Genomic DNA, 21,392 nt, shown 5'->3' on the forward strand with positions numbered 1-21,392 from the left:
ACTGTGATACTGAGCAAGATATTAAACAACTCTGACCCTAAGCCTCCTGATTTGTAAATAGGATGACAGAAGCAAAGTTTAGTCCTCACTGGGTATTGAGTTAGCACAGAACCCAACACAGATGAATATCTTCAATTTACTTTGTCTTTTATTCTCTTCATTGAGTAGGAAAACCAACACTGAACATGTGAAAAAAAAAAAAAACATCCTGAAATTGATCAGAGCGTGTATTTAACTGGCTGGAAAATCCATTTGATAAAATTGCTTTGAATCTCTCATCAAATTTGATGGTGTCAAATTATTAATTTTGACAATAGAATTCTTCCTGCATTTTAATTAAAACAAATGTTCTACAAAGGGTCAAAGAGCTTTTTGGAGACGTTCACATAATGATAATAAAAAACAAAGTACCAAGAGTAGTATCACCAAGCCTATCACTGGCTAAGCATTGTTATTTTACTTCTCAGCTTACTTATTAAGTTTAGAAAATTAAGTGATAAATCATGGGCCCAGAGTATCTATATAAGTAGGCTTAGGACAACAATCAGATTGGAAGGAAAAACTGGAGTTCCTTTTGATGTTGTGTTTGGATGACATGCCCACTGTTTTTATCTAGATTGCATACTTATTGGAGATAACTTTGAATCTCATGAAGATTTAGGGCACTCTTGAAGCTGCAAACTCAATTTTACTGCTTAACCAGTGCGTTTATTGGGATAAACAGTTTGAGTGTATTGGTAGAGACAGAGATGGGACTGCAATTCATTTTAGCCACCACTTAGATAAATTCTGTCCACGATATATTTAGGGTTTCTGTTTTAAGTTGAATTTGTTTAAAATATAGTGTGAAGATTAGACATGTGAAGAATTCAGATGTTGCCAACTTCACTCGCCACTAATTCCTAGACTTGGAATGATTTTTCTCTTTGCAGAAACAAGGTGCTTGAAGAAGTGGTTGAGAATTGCAAATGTGAGATCAGAGTTATGCACGTGCTGTGATTTCTTTCCTAAGATACAGTGTGTTTGCAGGAACTGTGATGTTGCTCACTTTAAGTTTGGATGCTTGAGTAATCCAAGGGTGGTAAAGAGACAGGAATACTACAGTCTCTTTTTTATGAAATGTACTTTTGTCATTTCAAAGGGTCAGAGAATAAGGTTAGATCCTGCATTTAGGTGGGATGCTAGTAAAATTTGTCTTAAGGTCACTTTGTCTCCCAAACTTCTTCGTCCGGTTATCCTCAGTGACTGAAACTCTAAGATATCTCACATCTTTGGGTAAAAATCACTAAAATGAAAATGTAAACTGGGAGAAGTTGTGATGTCTACAGTCATTTTGCAAATCCAGATTTATGCTACCTGTCTATATGTGACCCTCCTGGGAGCTACATCCGTGTTTAATTTTATGGAATGAGCAATGAAGCTTTGTATAGGCAAGGATGACTAAATGCAGGGGCTCTACTCCAGCACCTGTAATATTGTTATTGGTTTTGCTCATTTAGTCAACTGATAGTATTAATTAATCAATTAATGCTTTCTATAAAAGTAGAAGATCTAAATACCAACACTAGAGTATAATTTGTACTTCTTACACTAAACATCAACTTTTATAACTTTTATTGGTCAATACTTCTTTTTGATTTATAAGCTAAGATGGTTATTCACCATTAGCCTTAGATTTTAGAATAAGAAGCCTCCTGAGACATTTATACAGAAAGCTGTCACAATTTAGAATTTATCAAAATCTATTAGCAGATCTCAAAAGCAACTTAGTAATTTGTTGGTCCTTTTTAGCTGTAGGAGCTATAATGCTTCTAAGAATACGCTATATCAAGACTTTTGAGTTCTCATACCTATTTTTCCTTGTGGTAAGCAAAGAACAGAGGAAGAAATGAAATATTATGACCATAACATGCTAACAATCACAAAACAAGTATATTAACTTACAGTTGGAGATTATCCTCCACATGTAATGGTCAGATCCCTAACCATTGAATTTAGGGTCAGTATGTGAACATATTAAGTATACTTTTCAGCCCATCACTATTAACTTCTGAAGTTTTCCACTCATTCCCAAAACCCTTTGAGATGTTAGCTTTCTGTTTGGGTTTGATGAGGCCTAGTAAACAGTGCTGCTCCTTACCATCTAAGTCAGAACCAAAAGAGAGACAGATAGAGACAGAGAGACAGAAATCAGACAGATAGGGAGACAGAGAAATGAAAATCAAAGAATCGGGTTTGTTTGCAGATACCGGGAAGACAGCAGCCACACGTGCTTGCTGATACTGAGTTAGAGAGATTATGAAACAGTCAGTGGTGGAGTGGGGCAAACCCAGTTCTCCATCAAATAGGATTTGCTGTAGGTTGTCTGGCTGACGGAAAGAGGCGCAAAGAAGGTCTGAACTGGGCGTGCATATTTCCTTCTTAAAGGGTCACCAATCAGGTGAGTTATTCTAGGAGGATGATCTAGCAGGAGGTTGCTGCTTTAGGGAATTCCCGGCACTTTTGTTGGAACGAGGACATGATTTACAGTAATAAAATTTTATCATTTAGCAATTTTTATTTGTAAGAAAATGAAAACTGACTCGGTAGCTTAAGCCAATAAAAGAGAGAAATTAAAGAGATGAGTTCTGGATAGATGACTCATGTTACTAAGAGGATGAGCACTCAGGTGCTGAGACGTGCAGAAACCGGGGCAGCTCAGAGAGTGTTGGCAGGAGGACACGGGTAGCCTCTTTAACTCCAGCAGGGCCATCTGAATGATTCGGCTAGGACTTCCTTTACATCTGCGCATTTCTGTTCAGAATTCAAATTCTTGAGAGTTTTTGAGCCTCCGTGGCTTTGTTGTTGTTGTTGTTTAGTCTCTAAGTTGTGTCCATCTCCTTTGTTACCTCATGGACTGTAGCCCACCAGGCTCTTCTGTCCATGGGATTTCCCAGGCAAGAAGACTGGACTGGGTTGCCGTTTGCTTCTGCAGGGGATCTTTCCGACACAGGGATTGGCTCTGCATCTTCTGCATTGGCACTTGATTCTTTACCATCAAATCACCAGGAAAGCCCATTTCAATGGCTTAGTTCAGTTCAGTTAAGTCGCTCAGTCGTGTCCAACTCTTTGCGACCCCATGAATCGCAGCATGCCAGGCCTCCCAGTCCATCACCAACTCCCGGAGTGCATCCAAACCCACGTGCATCGAGTCAGTGATACCATCCAGCCATCTCATCCTCTGTCATCCCCTTCTCCTCCTGCCCCGAGTCCCTCCCAGCATCAGGGTCTTTTCCAATGAATCAGCTCTTCGCATCAGGTGGCCAAGGTATTGGAGTTTCAGCTTCAACATCAGTCCTTCCAGTGAACACCCAGGACTGATCTCCTTTAGGATGGACTGGTTGGATCTCCTTGCAGTCCAAGGGACTCTCTAGAGTCTTCTCCAACAAGACAGTTCAATTCTTCAGTGCTCAGCTTTCTTCACAGTCCAACTCTCATATCCATACATGACCATTGGAAAAACCATAGCCTTGACTAGACGGACCTTTGTTGGCAAAGTAATGTCTCTGCTTTTTAATATGCTGTCTAGATTGGTCATAACTTTCCTTCCAAGGAGTAAGCGTCTTTTAATTTCATGACTGCGATCACCATCTACAGTGATTTGGGAGCCCAGAAAAATAAAGTCAGCCACTGTTTCCCCATCTATTTGCCATGAAGTGATGGGACCAGATACCGTAATCTTAGTTTTCTGAATGTTGAGCTTCAAGCCAACTTTTTCACTCTCCTCTTTCACTTTCATCAAGAGGCCTTTCAGTTCCTCTTCACTTTCTGCCATAAGGGTGGTGTCATCTGCATATCTGAGGTTATTGATATCTCTCCCAGCAATCTTGGTTCCAGCTTGTGCTTCCTCATGTTTCTCATGATGTACTCTGCATAGAAGTTAACTAAGTACACAGTCCCCTCTGATTCTAGGACAGCTGCAGTGGACAATATGTGAAAGCTCAGACTAAACCATCTCACTGCATTCCACTTCAATCTGCACATCTTTCTGCTCTGCCCAGGGTCTAACACTGCATGGACCTACCGTTTCAGCCCACACACAGGCAGTCTGGTCCACAAGGACAGTGGAACGAACATTCTTAGGGAAATCCTCACCAGTGAGGTGCAAGAGTCAGTGGATGAATGTCCCAGCCCCCAACCCTTCAGGCAGACCAGCCTCAGAGACATTCTGCACAGGTCTCATCAAGTCCCAGCAGAATCAAGCCTCATGACGTGATCCTCATCTTTAAAGAGCTTACATTTTATTGAAGAAACAAGAGTTCATAAAAATTAGCAGGAGTCAATAAAAGATTCCATAACAAACAGCATTGACACATAATCCTGAAAGAATCAGAGAAGATTCTTTTTCGTGGAAGAAGCAAAATTTAAGGTGGTTTGGAAAGCCCGGGGTGTAGCCAGTTAGATCTCACTAGGATTGGTGTTACGGTACTCAATAAAAAGTAGCTGAACTGGTTGCCATTCTGACAGTTTTATCTGTTAAAATTTAGTTTTTAGCAATTTCTGTCAAATTTACTTATTAACTGCTAGAATTGGTTCTCTGCTATGGTGTGAATATTTGGCAGGGAAATTGTTGGTTTACTAATATAACATTTCCATTCTACGGCCATTTTTTCCCTAGCTGACATTTTATTTTTTGGCTCTACACACAACTTTGCAAAAAAAAAAAAAAAGTGACTATGATCTGAGTGTTCCCAATTGTTGAACTTTTAGACAACTTCGAAGCAAGCAAATGCCAAAGAGAAAAACTTTCCTGGAGGCAGGGATTAATTATGGACCCCAAACTCCTCACGATTAACAAGGTTCAATAGGTTCTTGTGGTGCGAGTGGATGTCCTAGGTCTGCCTGGGTTGCGGTTTAAACAAGATGCAGTTTTGGCTGCTGCTCTCATGTTCCGGAATGCCCAGGTGTGCTCTCCCACAGGGCAGCCTCAAATGGAGCCTGTTTAGCATCACTTACTGCTGAGAGGCATTTAAGCTTGCAACTGTGGTGTCATTTTCTGCCTACTGTGGGATATTCTTCCCAAATGGTCCTTGGCTGGCATCTTGCCCCAGCTAAAATCAATGTAGTACAATCCTTTGAATCTGGGAGTGGGGCCAGCATAGCAGGAGCATAATTCTCACGCAGCAGAGAGAGACGGACTTGAGGGGGCTGGACAACGTTATCTCTGGAGTTGCTTACAAACTCTGAAATGACAGCATCATGCTGAAAGAATGGATGTTGGTGCTAATGTTCCTCCCTCTTGCCTTTATTCGGAGAGAAGAGTCCCTGGATATATATGGAAAAATTCACTCATTACTTGATTCATCTTTTAAAGTATTTATTAAGTTCCCACAATGTGCTAGGCCCTGCTGGCAACTAGTATGAGGTGGTGAGCAAGATGAAGATTCTTGTTTCATGCAGAGGACATTCTGACAGTGGTGGTGGTGGTGATGGTGGGGAGACGCGAAAGAAGCAATCAAATAAAGAAACAAGGAAACGATCAGGTGCTAAGTACTGGCCTCCCCTGATGGCTTTATTGCAGGCATAAAGCGTCTGCCTGCAACGCGGGAGACCCAGGCTTGATCCCTGGGTCAGGAAGATCCCCTGGAGAAGGAAATGGCAACCCACTCCAGTACTCTTAGCTGGAAAATCCCATGGACAGAGGAGCCTGGTAGACTACAGTCCATGGGGTTGAAAAGAGCTGGACATCACTGAGCAACTTCACTTTCACTTTCAAGTACTCTCTGGAGGAGTAGAGTGATTTGACTCATCAAGGGAGTTCCTTGATGGCTTTTCGGAAGCCTGGTGGGTATGGAAAGTTGGATCCAACCATTGGAGTTACGGAATAGTGGGAAGTGAGAGAGTCTCATGATGGATAACCCTCACTGGCGGCAGTGATGTGACTGTGATGAGGGAGTCTTCTGCTGTGAGAACATCAGCAATCACCTTCATCTGGATGAGGTGATCAGCAGAGTATGAAGGGAAACGAGGATAAGTAAAAGGAACGTTCAGATGGGAAGCACACGCCTCCAGCGGCATTGCTGAGCCGTGGTGTTACAAGTAGTCTCAACTGCTGGTAGGACGCCAGGGTACAGAAAGTGCAGCGTTGTGTGGCTGGGCGGCAAGGTGAAAATGCTGACTTCCACGGGGGCAACTGGGTGACAAAACTGGGAGACTATCCAATTTTTAGGAGTATAAATTTCCTTCATATATTCTGTCATCATCCTCTCCCCAAGGATCCATCTCACAGCACTGGCTGCATCTCTTGCTTTATCCCTGAGGGACGATTTGTGAGCCCAGAGACGCATGATTTTTTCCACTCTATATATACACCTGCTACGAACTGCAGATTGGGAAGCCAATTTTCTGTCTTTATTCATGGCAGACGAGAAAGGAAAATGTGCATATTGTTATTTTCAAAAAGTACGTTATTGATATTTTAAATCTTCACTTTGCATATTTCTGTTCACATTCCTGTCTTTAGAGAGACCAATTCTTCCCATCTTGTATATAATAAATACCTCCTCCCCTTGTCCTCATTTATTAGGTTTTCTCAATTATTTACCTTTGGTTTATTCAGGATTACTTTTTATATTTTACACTGACATTTTAAGTTGGATGCTTAACTGATTGTTTTAACTCATCAATTTAAGGTGGGTTATGTTAATTATTCTCAAGTATGATAGCAGCTATATACCACTAAGTTCTGATACATAGTTTTTACCTTTTTTGAATTGCTGCTCAATTCTAATTTTTTTTTCAAATTTTCATGATGATTTAATTTTTGGACTACAAATTACTTAGCATGTTTTAAAAATTCTTTTCCATTATAGTTGATTACAAGATATTGAATATACTTCCCTATGCTATAGAGTAGGAACTTGTTTATTTATACAAGTAGCTTATATCTGCTCATCTCACACTCCTAATTTATCCCTTCTATCCCCTTTTCCATTTGGTAAGCATATGTTTGTTTTCTATGTCTGTGAGTCTCTGTTTCGTAAATAAATTAGTTTGTATTATATTTTAGATTCCACGTATAAGCCATATCATACACTTGTCTTTCTGTGACTCACTTCACTTAGTATGATAATTTCTAGGTCCATCCATGTTCCTGCAGATGACATTATTTCTTTCTTTTTCATGGCTGAGTCACATTCCCTTGTGGACTTTCCGGGTGGCTCAGTGAGAAAGAATCTGCCTGTCAATGCAGGAGATATGGGTTCAATTCTTGGGTTGGGAAGATCCCCTGGAGTAGGAAATGGCAACCCCTCCAATATTCTTGCCTGGAAAGGTCCATGGACAGAGGAACCTGGTGGACTATGTCCATGGGGTCTCAAAGAGTCAGACATGACTAAGCGACTGAGCACAATAGTCTATTATATATATGGACCACATCTTGTTTATCCATTCATCTGTTAATGAACATTTGGGTTGCTTCCAAGACTTGGCTATTGTGAATAGTGCTGCTATGATCACGGGGGGTATATGTATCTTTTCAAATTAGAGCTTTCTCCAGATACATGCCCAGAAGTGGGATTGCTGGATCATGTGGTAGCTCTATATTTAGTTATTTAAGGAACCTCTTTACTGTTCTCCATAGTGGCTGCACCAATTTACATTCCTGCCAACAGAGTAGAAGAGTTCTCTTTTCTCCATACTTTTGCCATCATTTATAATTTGTAGACTTTTTGATGATGGCCATTCTGATCAGTGTGAGGTGATACCTCATTATAGTTTTAACTTGCATTTCTCTAATAATAACTAGCAATGTTGAGAATCCTTTTTCATGCCTGTTGGCCATCTGGATGTCTTTGAGGAAATGCCTATTTAGGTCTTCTGCCCATTTTTTAAAATGGGGTTGTATGTTTTATTTTCATTATTGAGTCTTATGAGCTATTTGTGTATTTTGGAAATTAAGCCCTTTTTGGTCACATTGTTTGCATAACAGGTTTTAAAAGGATTTTCAAATGTATGGAATTTGGGATTTATTTTGTTGCTGATTTCTAGTTTTATTGCATTATTATACAGTTAAAAAGAATGGACTGGAGCACACCAGACTTCCCTGTCCTTCATCATCTCCTGGAGTTTGCTCAAACTCATGTCCATTGAGTCGGTCATGCCATCCAACCATCTTGTCCTCTGTCGTCCTCTTCTCCTCCTGCCCTCAATCTTTCCCAGCATCAGGATCTTTTCCAATGAGTTGGCTCTTTGCATCAGGTAGCCAAAGTATTGGAGTTTCAGCATCAGTCCTTCCAAGGAATATTCAGGACTGATTTCCTTTAGGATGGACTGGTTGGATCTCCTTGCAGTGTAAGGGACTCTCAAGAGTCTTCTCCAACACCACAGTTCAAAAGTGTAAATTCTTTGGTGCTCAGCTTTCTTTATAGTCCAACTCTCGCATCTATATGTGACTACTGGAAAATCCATAGCTTTGACTAGACAGATCTTTGTTGGCAATATAATGTCTCTGCTTTTTAATACACTGTCTAGATTGGTCATAGCTTTTCTTCCAAGGAGCAAGCATCTTTTAATTTCATGGCTGCCGTCACCATCTAGAGTGATTTTGGAGCCCCCCAAAATAAAGTCTGTCACTGTTTCCATTATTTCTCCATCTGTTTTCCATGAAGTAATGGACCAGATGCCATGATCTTTGTTTCTTAAATGTTGAGTTTTAAGCCGGCTTTTTCACTCTCCTCTTTCACTTTCATCAAGAGGCTCTTTATCCTCGTCTCTTTCTGCCATAAGCATGGTGTCATGTGCATATTTGAGGTTATTGTTATTTCTCCAGGCAATCTTGATTCCAGCTTGTGCTTCATGCAGCCCAGCATTTCTCATGATGTACTCTGCATCTAAGTTAAATAAGCAGGGTAACAATATACAGCCTTGACGTACTCCTTTCCCGATTTGGAACCAATCTGTTCCATGTCCAGTTCTAACTGTTGCTTCCTGACCTGCATACAGATTTCTCAGGAGGCAGGACAGGTGGTTTGGTATTTCCATCTCTTTAAGAATTTTCCAGTTTGTTGTAATCCACACAGTCAAAGACTTTGGCATAGTCAATAAAGCAGAAGTAGATGTTTTTCAGGCACTCTCTTGCTTTTTCAATGATCCGGAGGATGTTGGCAATTTGATCTCTTGTTCCTCTGCCTTTTCTAAATCCAGCTTGAACATCTGGAAGTTCATGCTTCACATACTGTTGAAACCTGGCTTGGAGAATTTTGAGCATTTAGCGTGTGATATAAGTGCAGTTGTGCAGTAATTGTACCTTTTAGTTATCCTATTTTTTTCTTGCTTTGATGTTTCTTCTTTTATACTTCTATTAGATTGATAAAGTTTTCTTAACTCATCTGCATTTGCAACAATGCACTCTATTTGCAGTCGTTAAAGTTTGAATGGGGTGAGGGGAGGGAGGCTCAAGAGGGACCATCATGTGTATAATTATGGCTGATTCGCATTGCTGTAAGGCACAAACCAACACAACATTGTAAAGCAATTTTCCTCGAATAAAGAAAAGAAAAAAGAGTTTGTCTTCACATTTTAAACATTTATTCTCAAAACATACAAATCTTATCAAACACTTTGGCAAACTCTTTGCCTTCATACAATAAAAAGACCATTTAATGTCCTAATGTTGATTATGTCCTCCTATATTCAGTGCTAATGTTGCTTGTTCTTTGTTTATGTCAGTTTGGATTCTCTAAGAAAGGGAAGCCGAGACAGGAATATACATGCAAGAGATTTTTTTGAAAGTCATTAAAGATAGAGAAGGAGCAGGAATTGACAAGGAGAGTCTGCAGACTGTGTTGCATGGCTGACAGTTGTGAAAAGAGAGAAAGGAGGATTTAGTAGGTAGAACTTTAGACTGGAGTGTAGATCTAGAGAGATTTAGGTCAGGATGATGGGAAGTTTCTGGAAAAAAAAAAAGACATTAAAAAAAAAGATACCCACTTCGTCTTGAGTAGGAAGGCTTGGTTCTAGGACCCCTGAGACTAGATCTCATAGTGAACAAAGTGGAGAATCCAAAGGTTTTAGTAGGCTATTGGTCAACTATGCTCTCTTCAACAGAATATCTTAAAGGGAAATCTACGTGGCACACCTCCATGGCCTCTACAGCCTTGGACAAATGTTCCCAGATCCATTTTCTACTTTGCTAATTCTCTCTTCAGTTCTTTTTGATCTTCTGTTTAATCTAATCATTGAATTTTTACTTTCAACTTATAAAACTTTTCACTACTAGGGGTTCTTTTTTTTTTTTTCTCAATTTATCTAGTTTTCCTTTTTTATTTTTAGTGTCTTACTCTTTTCCTGTTGTTTCTATACCTTTTTATCCCTTGCATTATTTTGTTTATACTTATAATCTCTTCTGTCTGCCTCCCACTCACACAGGGGGATATTTCTTTTTCCTACTCATGGCAGAGAGAATTTTCATTGGCAGGTAGGTTGAGGCTTTTCGGTCCTTCTTCTACAGAGGGTGCAGCTCTTTCAGTGTCCTATGATTATGCAGAGTCTCCGCTCCAATTTCTGTTTCACATGGACCTGAACTCTGCTTTCCTCCCACTGTGTGAATTGCAACCAAAGCTTCTGTTGAGTGGTTTGTATCTGTTAATCACATACTCCTAATTTGTCCCCCCCCACCAACTTTCCTTTGGTAAGAAGTTTGTTTTCTAGGTCTTTATGTCTGTTCCTGTTTTGTACATAGATTCATCTGCATTATTTTTTTTAATGTCCCATGGATTTACTGTATAGCACTGGGAATTATACCCAATTTCTCGTAATAACCTATAATGGAATATACTTGAGGAAAAAAATCACTGTTCAGTACAGCTGAAGCTAAGACAATATTGCAAATCAGCTATGTGTATATTAAAAAAAGCTTCTAGCCATCAAGTTCTATTTCCAGGTACAGTTATTTCCCATATCCCATTCCATGTCAGCTTACACTTTTATTATTCTGATTTTCGGTTTAGCTTTTGTTTCTTGCAATCTGGGGTATCTCTTACTTTCACATAAGCTTAGGCATAATTTGTAGAAGCTTTTCTTTCTTTTTTTTTTTTTTTTTGGTATCACTTTTCTGAGTCTTTGTAGCATGATTATTTTATGCTACCTTATTCCTCTGGGTTGTTATCCCAGACACTGTCTTTTTAACCTGTCTTATTTTCTTATTCGTACTCATCATTCTGTCACAGAAGATGCTGAGATGGAGTGTGGGGTTTGAATTGTTTATTAGGAATGAATCTGTGAAGAAAGTGGGGAGCAGGTTTGGGCACAGGAAAAAGTCAAACCACTATGTGGGCCAGAAAGAGCCTCAGCCAGGCTCATGAAGAATGTCTTAGAGTGGCCCCTGTTGGGCCTGAGCCTCTCCATTCCCAGGCTTCCCTGGTGGTTCAGCTGGTAAAGAATCCACCTGTAATGTGGGAGACCTGGGTTCGATCCCTGGGTAGGGAAGATCCCCTGGAGAAGGGAAAGTCTACCCACTCCAGTGAATTCCATGGACTGTATAGTCCATCATGTCGCAACGAGTTGGACACGACTGAGCGACTTTCACTCTCCTCTATCCCCACTTCTCCACTTAGTCACAGATACAAACTTCCTTGGGAAGAGTGTGGCCTTGAAGCAGATGGCTGCCTGCAGCTCAAGTGAACCCTCAGAGAAGTGGTGGCTGGGGCTGCTGCTGACCGTACACTGCAGCCGGACAGAAAGTCCTCCCTTGAGGGAGGCCGCGACAGCGTGGTTCTGCATCTACCAGGCACTCTCTGAATTCATACTGTTCAGGTATTTCTCTACTCCAAAAAATAAAAGCTCTGTGTGCAAAGCTTATCCTGACCTTGGGGAAATCAAAACAAGTGTTTGTGAGCAGAAGGCAATCAGTTGGGCTTAGTCAAGGAGGCCTAGACTTTGATGACTCTTGGAGTAGAAGAGTTTGGATTGATTATCTGGTGCAATATTTTTCTCTTGCTGTCATAATGAATGATCCTATACTGAGTGGCCTTAAACAGTACACATGTTCTATATCATGGTTCTGTGGGTCAGAAATCTGGTTCCTCTGCTCTGGATCTCCCAGAGCTGAAGTCAAGGTGTTGGATGTGCTGGGCTATTAGTCAGACACCTTGGGGGAGAATCTGTTCCCCAGCAATTCACATTGTTGGCAGAATTCAGTTTCTCGTGGGCATCCTTGCTGGCTGTTAGCTGGACTCCTCTCTTATCTCCTTCAGGCCACTTACAGTCCTTGTTATCTTTCCTTTCAGCTTTGAACCAGCAATGATGAGTTGAGTCTTCATGTTTTGAATCTCTCTGACTTTCCCTTCTGTTGCATTTCTTCAGCTTCCAGCCTAAGAATGTTCTGTTTTCAAGAGCTCACATGATTAAATCGGGCCTACCATGGTTGACTCCTTAGCAAAGTGTAAAGTGTATCTGGGAACATTTGTCCAAGGCTGTAGAGGCCATGGAGGTGTGCCACGTAGATTTCCCTCTAAGATATTCTGTTGAAGAGAGCATAGTTGACCAATAGCCTACTCCACTATTTACCATAGTGGGTGCAGAGTATCTTTTGTCATATAACATGACATGTCAGGGACATCTGACATGCAACAGCCTTGGGAGACATTGTATTGCCTACACTTCTGAGGAGCAGAGGTTTCAGGAATGGGTGCTGGCATGATAAAAGGGGCATTTTAGGAAGATCTTTCAGTCAGATGGTAAAGAATCTGCCTGCCAAGGCAGGAGACACAAGACACGTGAGTTTGATTCCTGAGTTGAGAAGATCCCCTGGAGGAGGAAATGGCAACCCACTCCAGTATTCTTGCCTGATAAACCCCATGGGTAGAGGAACCTGGAGGACTATAGTTCATGGGGTCGCAAAGAATTGGACACAACTGAGCAACTTTCGCTTTCTTTCTCAGCAGTCAGGTAGAGTGTGGATAGGGCCAGGGAGACAGTGAAGGAAGATTCTAATCTAACAGAAAATAAAATCATAGTGATGGAGATGAGGGCAATGATAATAAGAACAAGAAAGATGGGGACTTCAGTTAAAGAGTTAAGGAATATCTGATCAGATTTGATGGCAGATTTATGGGACATAGGACAGGGTAGTGGGTTGCGTGAGATATTGTGTTTGAAAGGTGATGAGCAGATTGGGTTCAGTGTTCTCACCCTAGTGTGAAGCTGCATAATTGGGACCAGCGGAGACTTACCACAACTTACTCTCTGACACAGAGGCAGGATTACACGGAGCAGGACTCTACAACGTACATCTGTTTCCATTTTTGATACGAAAAACAGTTATTCTAGAAACTGTCTGTGACAAGCAACAAAATAGGGCTATTACCTACCCAGATAGGATGGGATGGTAAGTGCAAATCATCCAAAGTAAATTTTTAAGTTCTAAGTTACATACCTTTGTGAAAGAATACATTTAGAATTCTAGGTGAAATACACATCTTCTACAGTGTGTTTTAGTTAGGCAGATGTCAAAATAGGTTCTCTCAGTATGAGTCAGTTGGTGACTGGGGTATTTCCTTCAGAAGCATGTTGCAGGGAAATCAGATTAAATACGAATTTTACAGAAGAATAGCAAAAGAAAGTGAAAGTGAAGTCACTCAGTTGTGTCTGACTCTTTGCAACCCCATGGACTGTAGCTCCTCTGTCCGTGGAATTTTCCAGATGAGAATACTGGAGTGGGCTGCCATTTCCTTCTCCAGGGAATCTTTCCGACCTAGCGATTGAACCCGGGTCTCCCGCATTGCAGGCAGATGCTGTCTGAGCCACCAGGGAAGCCCGAAGAATAACACAAGGAGATAATTAAGCAACCACTATTTTTGTATTCCTCTTGTACATATGGTAGAAACAAAGATGAGTCACTGATGGGCTTAAGGTGTATCTGTCTGGGTATTACCTCAGTTGTCTCCAGCTTTCACAATGAATTCCTGGCAAAACTGGAAAAAATACACAGAAGAAGTGATGTCCCAGAGCCAAGAGCGCATGTTTCTTTGTTTTCAGTTTTGAATTCTCCAGAGTATCTGGAGTGAGCTGGTTTTTGGCAGCTTACATGACCAGCAATTCCTCTTTGAACACCTCTACACCTTAACCTTTAGGTCATTCAAGTTCATATTGTGGCAGGAATGGAAAAAATATTTTGGAGTAGAGAGTGAATATAGCAGAAGGGCAGAAAACATCTGGGGTGCAGTGGGTCAACCAGTGTCTGACTGTATAGAGATGGTGTGCTTTTCCACAGCTGGTGCACTTACTCTGTTTTCATTCACTGTGCTGCTGTTCCTCATCAACAAATGCCACTTTTTATCCTACTGATCACTGAAGGCAGCACTAATTTCCATTCGGGCACACAGGACAGGTCTGATGGTTCCTAAAATGATACCGTCAAGCAACCTTGTGTGCGTTTATGAGCAGGAATGGTTTTTCTGTGATTGAGAACACGAGAGCCTGGGGAAGTAGGAGTTAAGAGAGAAGAGGCAGTGTTACCTGTGCCAGGTAAGAGGTCTCAGACACAGCAGCAGATAGGCAAGGGTTGATTGGCAAAGGCTGGGGTCTAGGTGGGTATCTAAAGAGCCCCCATCCTTCTGATACATGTGTGCACAATGTTGGAGTCGCTGTGCATATGTGTGCCTTTCTTGGGCACTTTTATCAAAATTCTAAAGGATAAGGACCAGTGGGGTCTAGAAAGAGAGTTTGAAGAAGCGAAGTAAATGAAAAAACCAGGTATATACTGAGAACAGTTCCTAAAGCAGTCACTAGTAGGACAAGACCAACGAATGAAAAGGAAGAACTTCTCAAAAGCATCTTCTCTTCTCTGAGAGCATCAAAATAAAGAGACAGTTAAGCCTTCAGGGCAGTGAAGGGAAGGAATGTTACATATTGAACATCAGTAGAGCAAAAGACTTTAGAAGAATTTGCATATTTTCTGGAAATGTGTCAAGAAGAGCGAATGCATCTCTATATGCAAAACTTCAACCAAAATAGATCATCTGAGTAAAGGAAATATTATTAAGGGAGCTGGCTTGCCTTTTGACATTTATTTAACTCTTTTAGAGGAAAGTATACATTGGCAAGAGCTTTAAGGGAAAAAAAAAATGTATCTGATTTCCAGCCATAAGAAAAGGCAATAGATTCAAAGCCAAGGAATATTCTTGGTTTGAACTTTAGTAGTGCCTTAATTTAGCCAGCTGGAGAAATGCTTTTTTTTTTTTTTTTTTGAGTATAAAATTATTTAAACTTTCCAGCAGAAAGTTTTCATTTTGGTTTTAAATCTGGACTTTACTGTAAATTTGTCTTTCTATGAATTTGCCAAAGTGGCTTCCACTTTTCAGTGATGGTGAATATACTTATGAGAGGGCTTGATGTGGGCAGAGGCTGAGCATATCTCTATATACTTAGCAAATGACACTACTTCCTTAGCAAGTAGTGAGGGGACTTTTGACAAAGCTATAAATGACAGTGCCCTAGATCTATATAAATCATCAGGGATGGAGCTCAAAAACTTAATGCTGAGTGAAAAAGCAAGTGACAGAAGATATGCATAGTGTGTTATTTCTGGATACATATATAAGCATGAAAAAAAATTTAAATTATGTATGTGGTGCTACTGGTTGCCTGGTGTGGGCGAGCTCCCTGTGGGGCAGAGAATAAGGAGGAGAAATGAGAAAGGAGTTTGCTCGTTGTCAAAGAGCACTTTAGTTCCTCCTTCCCCTCCCAGCTTCCCTTTACCCCTTCATTCCCTAAAGAAAGCAAGCATAAATTGCTTGTGCAGCTTTATTTTAAATTATCCACACAGAAGCCATATTAGAGCAATTAACTCAGTATTAAAAGTTAATAATTTTGGAAATGGATAGTAGGAATACATGTGTTAATTTTTGTATGTTTTAGGGAAATAAAGCATTTACTGAAGGTCACCATATCACATTCAGTGTATTAAAATGCCAATATTAACACCAGTCTTCTGTTTTCCTACCACATACTCCTTACAGCAACCAGGAGAAGAAAAGAGTGAGAGAAAGAATTCCTATTTCATATTCCATAATCAGGACAAGCCTGGCAGGCCACAGTCCAGGGGGTCACAAAGATTCGAACACAACTCAGTGCCTAAACGCAGCAGCAGCAGCAATCAGAACAAGAATAAGAAGATGGAAACACTCGAGGCAGATGATTGAAGGTGAGTGGAGACACACAAGGGACAATGGTGGACGAGAAGATGAAGCGGGCAAGAAAATAAACAAAGAGTATTGTGGTACAGTCCTATATATATATGTTACATACATATATTATATTACATATATATTATATTACACACACACACACATATATTTATATTACATAGCAAATCAATTACTTTATAGAGTCAATCATGCCAGTTGGTCAATATCTTGTGAAACAAATAATGTGAAGCTTGTGAAGTTCAAATTTTTATTTTGAACCGTGTCCTAAAGATCCACGAGGCTAAAGTGTGGGGAAAATGAGTCTGTGGCATTGGGAGGGCCTGAAGCATTTATGACAAATGTGGTGAAAACGATTCTTTTGTGGGTCTGTGTTCTCTGTTAAAAGAGGGGCCTGAGAAGATGCTTGTCCTAAGAGAGTGTGGGAACATGACCCACCCACAGAGGCTTTGATCTGTGAACACAGAAGTCAGCATTTCAGGGACAGCTATTCTCTTCTAGTTAAAAGGCATCTTTTTGTCTGCAAAGTTGCCCTCTAGCAGTACACAGACCAAAGGAAAAATACTAATAAGATGGCATAGGCATGGGGATGAGGCCCCTGTCTCATTGATCTATAGTCTCACACCATCCTAGGTCTTATAAGTGAAGATGTGTAAGGGAAGTCCTATAAGGTAACGGGGTGGCAGGGAATGCATAAATGTTGTGTCACAGTTTATTCTTTGGCTTTGCATTTCCACTCCCTTTCTCTCTGCCAGAATTGTTCCCATCTGATCTCAATGCTTCAGATGAAATAGATGGGTTCGCATTTGTAAATAATCCTAGAGGCCTCTTCTTACCTATTTTCCTCTCTCCTTAACTGGCTATTTACCATCAGTAATTTATGTTGGATATAGAAATGGGGGAGTTAGAGATAAATAAAGACATACTCCAAAGCAATGGGGAGGACGAACAGGTTCTATTGAGAAAACTCTCTCTGGTGCTTCAGTCCTTCTTGCTGAGTACACCAGCCTCAGGTGGGTTTTGCTCTGGTGACCTTGAGTCCCTCCTTTGCTGTAAGAGCTGAACAGATACTCTGCTGAATAGAGCAGAAATAAAGCTCCTCATGGTGAGTAGTAAACCAGGCTGAATAAATCCTGCCTTCAGAACCTGACCTATTTTTTTTTCCAGTAGGATTTTGTGATCCCCTAATGGAAAGGTTTTATAAGATAAAGGTATATATGATTTCCCAAAAACAGTTAGAGGCTCTATAATACAGGCACCTCTAATGAAAATTATGAATTCTTTGGCAAAAACAAATATGAGGTTTTATTGATAAGCTGATGGTTGCACAGAAACACCAGGCCGTATTGACTTTAATAAAACATTAAGTGGTTTAATTAAATCATTAATTCTACCCTCAGTTTCATTTTTCAAAAGACAGTCAATGTAAAAATAAAATGGTTTCTTTTTTTAGCTGCTTCTCTTTCCTCTATAATTCATTAAGATGAGTATAGATTGACTTATTGCTACTCTGCCATAAAGCACTTGCTGTCATTTCAAGAATATAGCACTTTAAGCAGGATACAAGAAAGTATTGATCTTAAGGTGACATCTTCCTTCGTTTTTCATAAAAGGGTTTTTTTTTTTTTTAGAAAAATCTATAATATGTGTATGACTACAAAGATTTAAGTTACAACATTATTATACTACTAAAATAATTGTTAGCTTGTTTCTTTGGTCTATGGGGAAAACTTACAAAAGCAATATAAACTTTTGCAAACAATTTTAAATGAATGTGATGGTAATCATCACACATTTTCTTCCTAAATTAATTTTTATTTATAAAAGTAATATATGGAGATAGCTTTTAAAGTTAGTAATATCAGACAATATATAAAATAAGTTAATAATCTCATTCTTGCTATACTATAATCATATAATCATATTCCCCAGCAACAGTACACATCTCTATATTTAAAAATAATATGTTGTCTTGGCCTAGATTCTCTAAAAACAGATTAAACTCAGGGATTAATGTTTTGATACTTTATTCAGATGGTATAAGCCCAAGTAGATGAAGGTAAGAAAAGAGGGAGGTGAGGCAAGGAAAGCTACAAAGCAGTGGCACGTAATACATTACATGATGGATACTTAGCAAGCATGTCAACGCGGCATGTGGTTTTGTCCCCATGGAATGTGATAAGTGGCCCTGCCTACAAATACTTCTTGGACAGAAGTTCCTCTGCTTGGCTTGCTCGGATCTACTTTTTCTCTTCAGTCAGAGCTCACTTGTGGGGAGCTAACTCTTCCGTGGTTCAGAGTCATGCCATCCGGGGGTGGCTTCCTAGAAGCTTATCCCACACCCTGTGGGGAGCTAACTCTTCCGTGGTTCAGAGTCATGCCATCTGGGGGTGGCCTCCTGGAAGCTTATCCCACACCCTGTGGGGAGCTAACTCTTCCGTGGTTCAGAATCATGCCATCTGGGGGTGGCCTCCTGGAAGCTTATCCCACTCCCTGTGGGGAGCTAACTCTTCCGTGGTTCAGAGTCATGCCATCTGGGGGTGGCCTCCTGGAAGCTTATCCCACACCCTGTGGGGAGCTAACTCTTCCGTGGTTCAGAGTCATGCCATCGGGGGGTGGCCTCCTAGAAGCTTATCCCACTCCCTGTGGGGAGCTAACTCTTCCGTGGTTCAGAATCATGCCATCTGGGGGTGGCCTCCTGGAAGCTTATCCCACACCCTGTGGGGAGCTAACTCTTCCGTGGTTCAGAGTCATGCCATCTGGGGGTGGCCTCCTGGAAGCTTATCCCACACCCTGTGGGGAGCTAACTCTTCCGTGGTTCAGAGTCATGCCATCTGGGGGTGGCCTCCTGGAAGCTTATCCCACACCCTGTGGGGAGCTAACTCTTCCGTGGTTCAGAGTCATGCCATCTGGGGGTGGCCTCCTGGAAGCTTATCCCACACCCTGTGAGGAGCTAACTCTTCCGTGGTTCAGAGTCATGCCATCGGGGGGTGGCCTCCTGGAAGCTTATCCCACACCCTGTGGGGAGCTAACTCTTCCGTGGTTCAGAGTCATGCCATCTGGGGGTGGCCTCCTGGAAGCTTATCCCACACCCTGTGGGGAGCTAACTCTTCCGTGGTTCAGAGTCATGCCATCTGGGGGTGGCCTCCTGGAAGCTTATCCCACTCCCTGTGGGGAGCTAACTCTTCCGTGGTTCAGAGTCATGCCATCGGGGGGTGGCCTCCTAGAAGCTTATCCCACTCCCTGTGGTGGTGCATTGCATCGCATGGACAGGCTCAGTATGGGGAGAGGGCTCGTGTGGGCCGTCCAAGTTCTAGACTTCACCTTCACTCGGGCCAGCTGGGGAGCTTGGCAAAAGTGATGGAGGTGGGGTGGTGGATCAGCCCAGGGTATAGACAGCACCTTCAGAAAGGAGACAGTGGGGGCAATGTGTGTGGTTGTATAATACATATGCTGTGTTTAGTCCTTGAGATGCCAACTTTGGACATTAAGTATTGACTTCTTGATTCGGGCTGATGAGCATTTAATTATCTCTTACACCCTCTTTCTTTTCATTCTCACTCCAGTATAGTTATGTAATAATTTTTGTTTCATTAACGCATATATATGGAATTTAGAAAGACAGTAATGACCATCCTACATGCAAGGCAGCAAAAGAAACACATGTAAAGAACAGACTTTTGGACTCTGTGGGAGAAGGTGAGGCTGGGATGATTTGAGAGACTAGCATTGAGACATGTATATTACCAGGCTCCCGCATAGCTCAGTCAATAAGTCATCTGCCTGCAATGCAGGAGACCCAGGTTTGATTCCTGAGTCAGGAAGATCCCCTGGAGAAGGGGTATGGCAACCCACTCCAGTATTCTTGCCTGGAGAAGCCCATGGACAGAAGCCTGGCAGGCTGCAGTCCACGGGGTCACAAGAGTCGGACACGACTGAGCGACTAAACCACCACCACCGTGTATACTGCTGCTGCTAAGTCACTTCAGTTGTGTCCGACTCTGTGTGACCCCACAGATGGCAGCCCACCAGGCTCCCCCGTCCCTGGGATTCTCCAGGCAAGAACACTGGAGTGGGTTGCCATTGCCTTCTCCGACCATGTATGCTACCATATGTGAGACAGATGACCAGCGCAAGTTTGACGCATGAAGCAGGGCACCCAAGGCCTGTGCTCTGGGAAAACCCAGGAGGGGGCTCAGGATGAGGGGACACTTGTGCACCGTGACTGATTCCTGTCGATTTATGGCAAAAACCACCACAATGTTGTAAAGTAATTAGCCTCCAATTAAAATAAATAAGTAAATAATAATAATAATTGTTTCAAAGTAATGTTTGCATTATTTTGTTAAATTATGTTATTGCTAAGCCAAGTAGTGAATATAATTACATTTTATTTCTTATATAATTTTAATTTTCCCTAATTAACTCATGTTTTTATTTCCATTGTTTTCTAAGAACTTTTCTAATATACTCTATTATAGATGACTATGATCATTTTTTATAAATCCTCACACATGCAAGATAGTCCATCAATTCCATTTGTTCCCCTCCTTTCATGACTTCTTTCCCAGAGTCCTGAATTCTCCTGCTTTAATTTGGACTGTTTGCTTTCCAGACCTAATGACGTGGAATCCTTATTTTCTGGATCTCATATTTTTCCTTTTCTTGAATAATTCCTTGCTTGGGCTGAGCACATTCAACAGTGGCTCTTAAAAAAATCAGACACTTATAGTACTTCTCTAAGACCTTCCTGGACAAAGGCGAGAGAGCCACTTCACTGTCTCCTTGCATTATTTAAGTCATTATCTAGTTCTGGCCAGTGGTCTGTGAGCGGAAGTGACACACACCAGTTCAGCCAAAAGCATACTCTTTACGTGTGAAAGAAGATACCGGGCCGAATAGAGGTGGTCATGAGACCAAGGCTAAGCCTGGATTGCCAAGTTGCCGTGTGGGATGCTTGACCTGGAGAGTCCTCTGTGTATGTGTGCGTGCTCAGTCACTTCAGTCATGTCTGACTCTTGGCAAGCCTATGGACAGTAGCCCGCCAGGCTCCTCTGTCCATGGGGGTTCTCCAGGCAAGAATACTGGAGTGGGTTGCCATGCCCTCCTCCAGGGGATCTTCCCAACCCAGGGATGGAAACCATGTTTCTTATGTCTCCTGCATTGGCAGGTGGGTTCTTTACCCCTAGCGCCACCTGGGAATCCCAG

General features: G+C 41.5%; 1 long non-coding RNA gene across 3 annotated transcripts in view; it reads left to right on the forward strand.

The window, feature by feature from the left end:
* The window catches only part of LOC133061507 (uncharacterized), a 161,029-nt gene that overhangs the window by 68,017 nt on the left and 71,620 nt on the right, over positions 1-21,392 (forward strand). For all 3 annotated transcript variants that reach the window (XR_009694004.1, XR_009694002.1, XR_009694003.1), the window contains exon 3: positions 15,999-16,183. This is a non-coding gene — a long non-coding RNA (uncharacterized LOC133061507). The remainder of the gene's footprint in view (positions 1-15,998; positions 16,184-21,392) is intronic.

This window comes from Dama dama, chromosome 9 (assembly GCF_033118175.1).
Source record: "Dama dama isolate Ldn47 chromosome 9, ASM3311817v1, whole genome shotgun sequence".
Lineage (NCBI taxonomy): Eukaryota > Metazoa > Chordata > Mammalia > Artiodactyla > Cervidae > Dama > Dama dama.